The sequence below is a fragment of the Physella acuta genome, unplaced genomic scaffold (assembly GCF_028476545.2).
Source record: "Physella acuta isolate Inbredline_101_S28 unplaced genomic scaffold, ASM2847654v3 ptg001284l, whole genome shotgun sequence".
Taxonomy (NCBI): Eukaryota; Metazoa; Mollusca; class Gastropoda; family Physidae; genus Physella; species Physella acuta.
Genome location: NW_026732799.1, coordinates 298,124 through 312,448, shown reverse-complemented (window position 1 = coordinate 312,448; position 14,325 = coordinate 298,124). Strand labels below are relative to the sequence as shown.

The window sequence follows — 14,325 nt, the reverse complement described above, 5'->3', positions numbered from 1 at the left end:
TAGTGAGACCCCCATCACGCCTTGGTTACTGAGACCCCCATCCTGTCTTAGTTACTGAGACCCCCGTCCTGTCTTAGTGAGACCACCATCACGCCTTAGTTACTGAGACCCCCGTCCTGTCTTAGTGAGACCCCCATCACGCCTTGGTTACTGAGACCCCCATCCTGTCTTAGTTAGTGAGACCCCCATCCTGTCTTAGTTAGTGAGACCCCCATGAGTAGCAAGACTAGCACACACGCTGGACCGGTGAAGCAAACGGTTTATTGACCAAACAAATTGTCCGACTATTTGAGATGGAACAACTGGGACCTTCAGATGTTACAACATGGCGTTCTATACAGGCGGTGACCATATATTTCCTGCAGGCTACAGGCGGTGACTGTATATTACCTGCAGGCTACAGGCGGTGACTGTATATTACCTGCAGGCTACAGGCGGTGACCATATATTTCCTGCAGGCTACAGGCGGTGACTGTATATTACCTGCAGGCTACAGGCGGTGACCATATATTTCCTGCAGGCTACAGGCGGTGACTGAATATTACCTGCAGGCTACAGGCGGTGACTGTATATTACCTGCAGGTTACAGGCGGTGACTGTATATTACCTGCAGGCTACAGGCGGTGACCGTATATTACCTGCAGGCTACAGGCGGTGACCGTATATTACCTGCGGGCTACAGGCGGTGACTGTATATTACCTGCAGGCTACAGGCGGTGACTGTATATTACCTGCAGGTTACAGGCGGTGACCTTATATTACCTGCAGGCTACAGGCGGTGACCGTATATTACCTGCAGGCTACAGGTAGAGATGACTGTATATGACATGGAGGTATAAGAGAAGGAGGTAAACGACAGGACAAGATACACCAGCATAAGGCGGAGGTTCCGCTCACAACTTAAAGCATGACCGAGACAAAAGTCAGTCATGTCGAGTGTCACTAATCAGCCTGAGACGAGATGACGGTGTGTCGTGATATCTGGCTCGTCAAGTGGGAGATAACACAACACGGACATCTAATAGAGATAACAGACATGTGATGATGGAGGGACAACCCGTTAGCAGAGGGACAACCCGTTAGCAGAGATGTGATGTTTTAGAGACAACCCGTTAGCAGAGATGTGATGTTTTAGAGACAACCCGTTAGCAGAGATGTGATGTTTTAGAGACAACCCGTTAGCAGGGATGTGTTTTATGGACAACCCGTTAGCAGGGATGTGTTTTATGGACAACCCGTTAGCAGAGATGTGATGTTGTAGGGACAACCCGTTAGCAGAGAGGTGTTGATGTAGGGACAACCCGTTAGCAGGGATGTGTTTTATGGACAACCCGTTAGCAGGGATGTGTTTTATGGACAACCCGTTAGCAGGGATGTGTTTTATGGACAACCCGTTAGCAGGGATGCGATGTTGTAGGGACAACCCGTTAGCAGGGATGTGTTTTATGGACAACCCGTTAGCAGGGATGTGTTTTATGGACAACCCGTTAGCAGAGATGTGATGATGTAGGGACAACCCGTTAGCAGAGATGTGATGATGTAGGGACAACCCGTTAGCAGAGATGTGATGATGTAGGGACAACCCGTTAGCAGGGATGTGTTTTATGGACAACCCGTTAGCAGGGATGTGTTTTATGGACAACCCGTTAGCAGAGAGGTGTTGATGTAGGGACAACCCGTTAGCAGAGAGGTGTTGATGTAGGGACAACCCGTTAGCAGAGATGTGTTTTATGGACAACCCGTTAGCAGGGATGTGATGATGTAGGGACAACCCGTTAGCAGAGATGTGATGTTGTAGGGACAACCCGTTAGCAGAGATGTGTTTTATGGACAACCCGTTAGCAGGGATGTGATGATGTAGGGACAACCCGTTAGCAGAGATGTGATGTTGTAGGGACAACCCGTTAGCAGAGATGTGTTTTATGGACAACCCGTTAGCAGAGATGTGATGATGTAGGGACAACCCGTTAGCAGAGATGTGATGATGTAGGGACAACCCGTTAGCAGAGATGTGATGTTGTAGGGACAACCCGTTAGCAGAGATGTGTTTTATGGACAACCCGTTAGCAGGGATGTGATGATGTAGGGACAACCCGTTAGCAGGGATGTGATGATGTAGGGACAACCCGTTAGCAGAGATGTGATGTTGTAGGGACAACCCGTTAGCAGAGATGTGATGATGTAGGGACAACCCGTTAGCAGAGATGTGATGTTGTAGGGACAACCCGTTAGCAGAGATGTGTTTTATAGACAACCCGTTAGCAGGGATGTGTTTTATGGACAACCCGTTAGCAGGGATGTGATGATGTAGGGACAACCCGTTAGCAGGGATGTGATGATGTAGGGACAACCCGTTAGCAGGGATGTGATGATGTAGGGACAACCCATAATCTTGAATTACTAATGAATCAGCTCATAACATCCAGATATATAATAACCTAACACAAGCGTCGAATGCTTCAAGTCAATAAGTTGAACTACTAGTGGGACAATAGAATCGTTGCTTGTACATCTTGACAATCAAAGGAAATGGAGTGGTATAGACAGACAGCACGGAGAAAGTAACATCACAGGTCATATTACTGTCTTGTCTACTGTGTCATGACATGTCTATGACGTTATTTAACACAGTGCTCTCTGCTGACAGTCAGTGACATGACACAACACGAGCACGTATTGTACCCATCTACAAGATGCCGTGGACACGAAGGTGATAAAATAGAACACAAAAAAAGTTAAAAATGTGTGTCCCCCCCCCCCCCCCCCCCCCCGAAAGAAGAATGTTTGATGTGTGTCCACACGGAGCGGACTGTCCATGTCTTCCGTGTGTCCACCTGTCACTACTACACCATCACAATTATTCAATAGGGGTAACTATGTCAGGGGGGGGGGGGTCATACGGCGGCCCGGGGGGGGGGAGGGAGTGCAACAAATGGATGGCGTGTGAGCTGGTTTTGAAGAGGGACGTTACACATTAGCATGGAATAATTGTGTAACAATGGGTATAATTAGATTATAATTGTGTAACAATGGGTACAATTAGACCATTTTAATTGTAGATCGTGACTAGGGGAACACGGAGAGATGTGTCAGCATACACGGTTTACACACAGCAGTGGGGGAGGGGGTTATACTCTTTTAATAGTGTCAGAGGGGAGAGATATGGAGGGCTGCCCGAATATACTGCCAGGGGAGGGGGGGAGATATGGAGAGTTGCCCGAATTCTTTTGTAGCTGTAGATGTTTACCCAGGAATTTAACAGTGACTGGAAGATCTGTGTGGGTGTGTCTTGAGGTCAGTTTCGCCAACTACTTGATGTGTGGTAATAGTGAAATGTGTGGGTGTGGGGTGTCGTGAGGTCAGTCTCGCCAACTACTTGGTGTGTGGTGACAGTGATATGTGTGGGGGTGTCTTGAGGTCAGTGTGACGTGTGTGGGAGACCAGTCTCACTAACGACAGTGAAACTGTGTGGTGACAGTGAAACTGTGTGGTGAAAGTGAAACTGTGTGGTGACAGTGAAACTGTGTGGTGACAGTGATACCTGATGTAAAACAACACTGTTATTGAGTTTGGATGTGAAAACAAGGTGTTACCTACGTACTGTGTCCTAGACTATAGCAGTACTCCACTAGTAAACAGCACAAAGTACACGACTAAAGCAGTACTCCACTAGTAAACAGCACAGCACAAAGTACACGACTATAGCAGTACTCCACTAGTAAACAGCACAGCACAAAGTAAAGCTATCACAGTATCCCATTAATTCCAACTAGGAAATACACAGTCATTACAACACGCTACACACGATCCCAACCCACTTGATACTACAATGTACTAGGCCAGGTAAGCAATGATAACCATCTAGCCCTACATAACGTGTCGCCGTCTTCACTGAGATAGGCGGCCAGACCGGTCACATTTTTGTGACGACACTGGGCTAAGGAGGCGAGGAATGTTCTGTTGACATCCCACAACCAGCAGGCATATTGCCACATTCACAACCAGCAGGCATATTGCTACATTGCTACTACACTACCAGCAGGCATATTGCCACATTGCTACTACACTACCAGCAGGCATATTGCCACATTGCTACTACACTACCAGCAGGCATATTGCCACATTGCTACTACACTACCAGCAGGCATATTGCCACATTGCTACTACACTACCAGCAGGCATATTGCCACATTGCTACTACACTACCAGCAGGCATATTGCCACATTGCTACTACACTACCAGCAGGCATATTGTCACATTGCTACTACACTACCAGCAGGCATATTGCCACATTGCTACTACACTACCAGCAGGCATATTGCTACATTGCTACTACACTACCAGCAGGCATATTGCTACATTGCTACTACACTACCAGCAGGCATATTGCTACATTGCTACTACTACACTACCAGCAGGCATATTGCCACATTGCTACTACACTACCAGCAGGCATATTGCCACATTGCTACTCCTACTACTACACTACTCTACTATACGACTGCATCATGTACAGCACAGCGCGTGTTACAGCTACTACACGACGGTTACAGCTACTACACGATGGTTACAGTTACTACACTTTTACACGACGGTTACAGCTACTACACGATGGTTACAGTTACTACACGGTGGTTACAGCTACTACACGATGGTTACAGTTACTACACGTGGTTACAACCAAGCATGAAACATATCGCAGCGGCTGTTACATCCTAACTCAATGCACTCAGCCGTAACAAGTCGCAACGAACAGCCGGGTACCTGCAGTAGTTAATAACCGTGCCTGCCGCAGTTAACTGCCGTGCCTGTCACAATTAACAGACAGTATTCACAACCAGAACACATTACTTAGCACCATTCTTAGATTAGCTTGGATTGAGTCTACATGCACTCTGTACAAGTATACATGCGAAGGTTTCAATTGACGTTTTCTTCACGTCTTTAGGTTGTATAGTAACAAAATTACAGAACTACATCAACAGACGACGCCTACGACTTATGATGTGAGGTGGCAGAAATGTTCAAGTTTATGGTGTAAATGGAAATTACAAGACAGTCATCTACTAGATAAATTCTAGATAATAGGGGAAAAAGTCACAGAAAAAAAAACAGAACAAGAGTCACAGGGGAAAAGTCACAAATGTGTATATGCATGGAATTTGTTTAATACCAACACCTTATGATGTGAGATAACAAATGTATTTGGGTTTTTGGATTTGTGTTGGTTAAGGTAGGGGTGGAGATTTGTGACGTCATTTCACAGGTAACCAGGCTTGCTGAGGTGTGTGATGACAGTGAGCGGGCGTTTGTTAAATGGGCTACAGTTGTGTAACCTGATTGATATATGTACAACCCAAGCCATAGAGAGATGTCTGATAACACAACTACAGCTAAACCACCAACACATATAGGACGAGAGTTACAAATTTGCCACACACAAAAACCAAGTCAAGAGAGCATATATTGAACGTCCGAGAGCAGCGAACATTCCAGGACCAAACGAATATCTGATAACCAAGAGAGAGGAGACTGAACGATGCGATAACAACAGATACGGCCCCTAGATCACATGACACGACCCGCCCTCCGCTCGATGAGCTGATCATTTGCATATGTGAGGTGGGAAGCCGTTGGTATGAATTAAACAGTCCAGCCAGTTACCCCATTCAAATGTGTATGGTGGTATGTAGACACCCTGTCTGACCAAGCGTGACTGATATGTGGATGACACATTTGGTGGAGTGTGATACGGTTCGTTGAGAGGTGGAGCTGATATGACATCAGACAGTTTTACGCCCTTACACCGCTTGCAGTAGAAAAGACCAGACCTACTTATGACGTCACTCACCCCGCCCTCCCCAGTTTACCACGCGCGTGAGTTCGACATGACACTTAGACACACACACACCGATAACCAAGATGAGCAGGTCGTCTAGTCTAACACTGCCAGACATTGAGGCAAACCTATTCTAGCTTAGAGCGCCCATCCCCGCAAGTGTCGTCTAGTCTAACACTGCCAGACATTCAGGCAAACCTATTCTAGCTTAGAGCGCCCATCCCCGCAAGTGTCGTCTAGTCTAACACTGCCAGACATTCAGGCAAACCTATTCTAGCTTAGAGCGCCCATCCCCGCAAGTGTCGTCTAGTCTAACACTGCCAGACATTCAGGCAAACCTATTCTAGCTTAGAGCGCCCATCCCCGCAAGTGTCGTCTAGTTTAACACTGCCAGACATTCAGGCAAACCTATTCTAGCTTAGAGCGCCCATCCCCGCAAGTGTCGTCTAGTCTAACACTGCCAGACATTCAGGCAAACCTATTCTAGCTTAGAGCGCCCATCCCCGCAAGTGTCGTCTAGTCTAACACTGCCAGACATTCAGGCAAACCTATTCTAGCTTAGAGCGCCCATCCCCGCAAGTGTCGTCTAGTCTAACACTGCCAGACATTCAGGCAAACCTATTCTAGCTTAGAGCGCCCATCCCCTCCAGTTGATGTCGTCTAGTCTAACACTGCCAGACATTCAGGCAAACCTATTCTAGCTTAGAGCGCCCATCCCCGCAAGTGTCGTCTAGTCTAACACTGCCAGACATTCAGGCAAACCTATTCTAGCTTAGAGCGCCCATCCCCGCAAGTGTCGTCTAGTCTAACACTGCCAGACATTCAGGCAAACCTATTCTAGCTTAGAGCGCCCATCCCCGCAAGTGTCGTCTAGTTTAACACTGCCAGACATTCAGGCAAACCTATTCTAGCTTAGAGCGCCCATCCCCGCAAGTGTCGTCTAGTCTAACACTGCCAGACATTCAGGCAAACCTATTCTAGCTTAGAGCGCCCATCCCCGCAAGTGTCGTCTAGTCTAACACTGCCAGACATTCAGGCAAACCTATTCTAGCTTAGAGCGCCCATCCCCGCAAGTGTCGTCTAGTTTAACACTGCCAGACATTCAGGCAAACCTATTCTAGCTTAGAGCGCCCATCCCCGCAAGTGTCGTCTAGTCTAACACTGCCAGACATTCAGGCAAACCTATTCTAGCTTAGAGCGCCCATCCCCGCAAGTGTCGTCTAGTCTAACACTGCCAGACATTCAGGCAAACCTATTCTAGCTTAGAGCGCCCATCCCCGCAAGTGTCGTCTAGTCTAACACTGCCAGACATTCAGGCAAACCTATTCTAGCTTAGAGCGCCCATCCCCTCCAGTTGATGTCGTCTAGTCTAACACTGCCAGACATTCAGGCAAACCTATTCTAGCTTAGAGCGCCCATCCCCGCAAGTGTCGTCTAGTCTAACACTGCCAGACATTCAGGCAAACCTATTCTAGCTTAGAGCGCCCATCCCCGCAAGTGTCGTCTAGTCTAACACTGCCAGACATTCAGGCAAACCTATTCTAGCTTAGAGCGCCCATCCCCGCAAGTGTCGTCTAGTTTAACACTGCCAGACATTCAGGCAAACCTATTCTAGCTTAGAGCGCCCATCCCCGCAAGTGTCGTCTAGTCTAACACTGCCAGACATTCAGGCAAACCTATTCTAGCTTAGAGCGCCCATCCCCGCAAGTGTCGTCTAGTCTAACACTGCCAGACATTCAGGCAAACCTATTCTAGCTTAGAGCGCCCATCCCCGCAAGTGTCGTCTAGTTTAACACTGCCAGACATTCAGGCAAACCTATTCTAGCTTAGAGCGCCCATCCCCGCAAGTGTCGTCTAGTTTAACACTGCCAGACATTCAGGCAAACCTATTCTAGCTTAGAGCGCCCATCCCCGCAAGTGTCGTCTAGTTTAACACTGCCAGACATTCAGGCAAACCTATTCTAGCTTAGAGCGCCCATCCCCGCAAGTGTCGTCTAGTCTAACACTGCCAGACATTCGGGTAAACCTATTCTAGCTTAGAGCGCCCATCCCCGCAAGTTGATGCCGTCTAGTCTAACACTGCCAGACATTCGGGTAAACCTATTCTAGCTTAGAGCGCCCATCCCCGCAAGTTGATGCCGTCTCAAACATTCACCCATCCCTTAGTCTATTGGATTGGCTTGTATTTAATATAACTTCAGTATTAAAAAGTCTGAAAGATATACCGATTGGCAGTGTAATGTTTTAGGCTAAGTTAACTGCATCGACGTGAGTTATACGCCATTCTTGGAGAAAGTACAAGTGTTGAATTATGCTGAAAGAAACGGTTCTTGTGAAACTTTAAAAATGGTTACTAGAAAACCTGCAACATTAGCCAGGCCTAAGCCTGGCCGGAACGGCAAAACTTTAAGGAGGTTGTGGTAGCCCAGCCTACATACAATATAAATCGGGTAATTCCTTGAATGGAAAAATAAATAAAACAGGTAGGATTTTTTCTTATAGAGGAATCTATCATATCCAGACAAGGCGAACACAATAGCGAGCTATGTTAGGTATGTCTACATTCGTATAGCCCGGTGTAAGAGAAGTGGGCTGTCAAAGGGGGTGGGGTGCGGTATTAGAGTGTCACGCCGTCTAAACACAGGTTGGTTTAAATATAGGGTAAGGACAAGAGTGTTAGTGTATTAAGTCGACTGTTAGCCACGGAGTGTAAGAACGGACAGCTGTTTACATTTTACAGCAGGGAGGAGGTACTATCCCACTAATCCAAACTACCAATCTAATCAGTGAAACAACTGCCTCTATCAAGCTGTAATGGCAGGGCGTGTACTGAGAGTGGTGCTCATAGAGTGGAGTGGGGTGCCCCAGACAGCATATAAACACACGATTCCCTCGGAGTTACCCACCTCCAAGTGGGCTCTATACGACCACGTATTGTCACAGCACAGACAACTCATCAACAAGGGAGAACACCAGCCAACAGGGGACACAACTAGCCAATGTCATATTGTTACAGTACAGACAACTCATCAACAAGGGAGAACACCAGCCAACAGGGGACACAACTAGCCAATGTCATATTGTTACAGTACAGACAACTCATCAACAAGGGAGAACACCAGCCAACAGGGGACACAACTAGCCAATGTCATATTGTTACAGCACAGACAACTCATCAACAAGGGAGAACACCAGCCAACAGGGGACATAACTAGCCAATGTCACCGACTTGAAGCAAGGAATAATTAGGAAGATGAATTCAGGTCAGGTGCGAATCAACTTGTCAAAATGATATTACACGTGAATTTTCTCTCTACCACCTTTTCAAACCTTAAGGGCATAAGGTTACGGTTAAGTTTTTAAAACTTTCATGATTGTGGTTAAAAAAAAATTTAATGGTTAAGTTTTTAAAACTTTCATGATTGTGGTAAAAAAAAATCTAATGCTGTCGTATCTCACATTTTGTTTACAGCCATAAGGATTTATAAAAAGGATGGGCTGTTTCTATGTGTTATAAAATAAACGGGGTGGTCCATGAAAATGTTACTGTAGGTGTGGGGTTATGTGACTTTTGTCCCACTGTAGCAGTATAATATACAGATGTGGTTGTGTGACTATTGTTATAATACTACAGCAGTATAAAATTGTGGGGTTGTCTGACAGTTGTCCTACAGTAGCAGTATGAAATACAGGTGTGGTTGTGTGACTATTGCTATACTACAGCAGTATAAAATTGTGGGGTTGTCTGACAGTTGTTATACTACAGCAGTGTCAAATGTGCTCTAGTGGTGTCATATTTACTTTACCCAACATCATAACATAACAGCATGTTATAACCCCATGTCTGCCCTACCCCTATGATTACACCTAAACCCTAACCCTAACCCGAGGACAACCTTTCTTGACCAAACTTCTAAACAACTGTACAAGAGATGGAACAACTGTATATGATCTGACTAATTGTCTTATCAGCTCTACTGGAATACTAGCGGCACAAACAATTCACAGATATTTGTTGCAACTATCCAGTTTCAAATTTGGAATGAAAAAAAAAACCTCGACAATGAAGTAATAGACGTAGAAACTTTGGCCTAAATGATATAAGCAACTAAAAAAACCCAACAAAGCAATAGCAGAGAATGCCCAGCCACATGACAACATACCCAGTTACATGAGAGAAAACAGACTGTAAGATCTGAGAGTGTAAGATCTAGACAGTAGAGGCAAACATGGCAGAGTGTTTCAGACTTATATTCTGGAGAGTTAGATTTAAAAAATAAATAATTGCATGCTCTACTTTTCAACTGAACTGACATTTTTCTGATCAAAGCATCCAGGTACAAAAGCAATCAAAACAGCATGAGATTAATCACCTTAACTTACTACAATGAATGCTAATAGCAATTACTGCTATGTTATCCAACAGCTGATTATAAAAAAGTATTTAGTAATCAGATTAAGTTGAAAACAAAGAGCTCTGTTAGCACATGTGTGCTAGTCCTGTGTCAAAATAAACAGCTGCTGCAGTGTGAGAAATGTTAGTATCATTAACCTGCACATTGTATGTCAGAGAGGCTGAAATTTTACACTCTTTATAAAAAATTAATTGCACAAAATGGATCACAGGCACAGTATAAACATTCCAATGCTGTTGGTTTTTTGTTTTACACTTTTCTTGGTCAACTAACATTAATGCATGCACTTTATATACTTAAAACAATTTATGATGAATTTTTGAACAAAATAATGTTACAAAACGTATGCTCTGAATTATAATAATTTCATAAAGTTTTGGTCTAAAAAATTCTTTATTTATCTTCAAGTTATTTATTGTTTAGAGCCTAACTGTAACAAAGTATTCCAGTATTCCAGATTTTCTAAATGACAGTAGATTTAACCTGAGCTAACTATTTACTATGAGACAATTTGCTGCCTATAAATTTGAGCAGACTTGACAACAGAAACTGGCAATCTTTTACTCTGGAGCTTTGGAAGAAGCTTTAAATTGGCTGAATACAAAGTAAATAATACTAAATAGGCTTAATTAATTATTAATATGCATAATAAGCCTCACTAATATTGTGAAACTAAGATAAGATGAAAGAACAAATTAGCCAAAAATAATTTAAATGGTTTCAAAATAGAAAAAAACTAGCTTGACCGTTGACCATTAAAATGTAATGAACCACCTTAACCGTGAACACAATATGAGTTATACTTATATCCAACAATGCTCTTTAAAATATATATAGATCTAGGAGTGTTAGATTGTTAGTCACTTAGTAGATCTAGTACAGGTATGTACTGTTATCTCAGGTTCAGTTTTATGGTCAGAAATAAAGCTATATGGTAGGACTTGTGTTAGCATCGAGTGCATTAACATTAGCAAGTTATATATGTATTTACTGTTTAGTTAACTACCCTTTTTTAAAGTAGAAAGAAGATTATATTATTGTGGCAGTTTGGGCATGGGTGTATTTAATATTGAGGTACTTAAATTATGTATAAAGTTATAACTTTATAACAGTGTGACAGATCTACAATTCTACATAACCCCAAATTTTAATAAGGTCAATTCTAGCCAGAAAAAGATAGGCATGAGCAATGTAGAGAAACTACAGCAGTGATGTTTTCGATGGAACTGTGCATGCACATGTTTACAAACTAACCACAGAATCCAAACCCTATCCCTAATCCTACCTCTAACCCTAGCGCAGCTATTAAGGTCACTGCGCAGAACTATTGTCTCAGTTTCATATTTTCTGACAAAAAATCTTTTTCTGAGTAGTCACTTCGTTTTAATAATATTAGAAGATCAAGATTTTAGTTATAGATCTAGATGAATCTACAATCTACTTCAATCTAGACTTATCTAGTGTCTAAATCTAATGTAATAATGTTCTAAGAAGGTTTAAGTTTAAAAATTTAAGGATGAGAATGTCAGTCAAGAGTGTAAGTGTAGTAAGCTAGGTCTAGTACAGTTAAGCAGAGTTTCTTCCAGGCATCTCTTCGGGGGGGCGAAGCCCCCCCCGAAAATTTTTTACCGCCCCCCCCCCCCCCGAACGAAATGAAATTTATGTAATTTATATAGAAAATATATACTTTTAACAGTGTCCGCCCCCCCGAAGAAAGTTTACCGCCCCCCCGAAGATTTCAAGCGCCCCCCCGGAGAAAAAAGTCTGGAAGAAACACTGCAGTTAAGCCTAGACTGTTAAGTTAATAAGTACAGAGTACAGAAGTACAGTAAGAGTAGTAAATCTAGATCTACTAGATTTCTAGAAAATCTAGATCTAGATCTAGTACTAGCTAGATTCTAGATCTAGAGTCTAGATTTTCTATATTTACTAGCTGACTAGCTACTTGCTAGATTAAGATCTAGATCTAGATCTTCTAGATCTAGATCTTAAATCCCAGTTCTTAATTTACTTATTTTGGGAGAATGTTTACACCGGTGTCCGATAATGGAATCTTCTTTTAAAAAAGGGGTGTTAGGTTAATGGTAGTTAACTAAATACACACATGGCTGGCTCATGTCAATGCTAACCCTGTCCCTAACCCTAACCCCAACCCTGACCTGGTCCAACCATACACGCCTAACCCTAATTTCTAACCATAAAATTAGTCGAGATTACAATACTGCTAACAACCCAACACCCCTTTTTTAAAAGAAGATTCCATTATCGGACACCGGTATCTATAATCATCCCTTATTTTAAGTTATTATAATATTTAACTCCAGACTCCAGTCATCATACAGCTTGTCCTGCCCAACCATTCCCGACTTTCCAACAAAATAGAGAGAGGACTGAGCACCAAAAAAATTACAATAATCTAGGCTCTGGATCTAGTCTACAGGTTTTACCTGACAATAACATAATGGTAACTTAAATTTGTATTATTAAAATACTAAATGTTACCTTGATGAAGTCTTATAGCGCAGAAATCCCTGGGTCTTAGAAGGTTCCTCTTTTCACGGAACTAGGGAGACACCCAAAACAATTAAAATGGCGAATTTCACAAATCAAACCTGCTGACACGTTCCATCTCGCGAGTTCAAATCAACGTTAAGCTGCATATTCTTGTAAGGGACAGAACTTGTACTATCTTCAATACCGTATGTTTGTTAGCAGTTATAGTTCTTAGTACGATCCTTAGTAATTCAAAGAGTATGTAATAAATTATTGTAAACAGAAAAAAAAAAAAAAAAACACTTAAAGCTTGATTTGTTTAGTCTTAGTGCATTTCAGCAGTGTGTTGTGCATGACGACACTCAAGGCTCTGTGTGCCTATATAAATATCAGTAAACATTTCAAATTAAAACAATTAAGGCGATGAGAAAATCAAGTTGGTCTATGGGGGTCGTCCATAAATGACGCCACACTCGTAGAGGGATGGGGGGGGGGGGGGGGGGTCCGTAATTTTGTGACGGTGTGTGATGAGGGGGAGGTGGGGGGGAGGGTTTCAAATGGTGCGACGTCACACTTTTGCATGTTAAAGCAATGTTAGAAAACGAATTTTAGACGTTATTTCGCGTTTTAGAAAACTGTTTTAATAAATTGTATTAATTGATTAAAATACTCTATTTTGACAGAGTTGAGACAAGATTTTGAAAAAATATCGATATTTAAAAAAAAAATTCAACTGCAATTTTGAGGGGGGGGGGGGGGTTGGAGGCTGAGGTGTGACGTCATTTTAGGGCAGGGGTCTCCAAACTACGGCCCGCGGGCCGAATGCGGCCCGCGAAGTCCTCTCATCCAGCCCGCTGAGATCTTTTTGTCCAAGGAAAAATCGTTTGTTGGTGATTGCTGAGAAAGTTTGCCTAGAAAAATCAAAGACATGCCTGGAAGAAACTGGCCCCCGAACTGAAATTTGATAGTTAATGCGGCCCTCGGACTGAAAAGTTTGGAGACTCCTGTTTTAGGGGAAAGGGTCTGGCTTTTTTGTGACGATAGTGACGGAGGGGAGGGGGGGGGGGAAGTAATAATCGTCAAAAAAAAGCGTAATGTCATTTATGGATGACCCCTATAGTCTTTATAACGTCACTTGTTAGAATCTGGTTTTAATCCTAGAAAGAAACCCTGGAGGGGCCCCTGAGAGAGTCCAGAAAGTTACCGCTTCCCCACCTCCCCAGCACAAAGTTCTCGCTGTGATGAAATGTAGGCTACGGGGTCGTCCACAAATGACGTCACACTCGTAGGGGGAGAGGGGATCCGAAATTGGTGAGGGTGTATGATGAGGGGAAGGGGGGAGGGGGTTTCAGATGGTGTGACGTGTGATTATTTAATACGAATCGACAATTATTACAACAAGGTTGAGGTGACACCATGACGTAAATGTGCTAAATATAAAGAAAACAATGCTACATCCAACTGTATTGTTAACAGACTATTGATAAACATCTTTACTATTATGTCTGTAGGCCGACATACAAACACACACACACACACACACACACACACACACATATATATATTATATATATATG

General features: G+C 43.4%; 1 protein-coding gene across 6 annotated transcripts in view; it reads right to left on the bottom strand.

The window, feature by feature from the left end:
* The window catches only part of LOC131958027 (protein kinase C and casein kinase substrate in neurons protein 1), a 41,685-nt gene extending 28,791 nt beyond the window's left edge, over window positions 1-12,894 (bottom strand). For 3 of the 6 annotated variants that reach the window (XM_059322916.1, XM_059322912.1, XM_059322918.1), the window contains exon 1: window positions 12,758-12,894. The gene's annotated coding sequence lies outside the window, so the exon portion shown is untranslated. Of the gene's footprint in view, window positions 1-3,593; window positions 3,895-12,757 lie in introns of those variants that run through there. The other 3 variants (XM_059322913.1, XM_059322915.1, XM_059322914.1) reach the window with 3 other exon arrangements.
* Window positions 12,895-14,325: the final 1,431 nt, after the last annotated feature.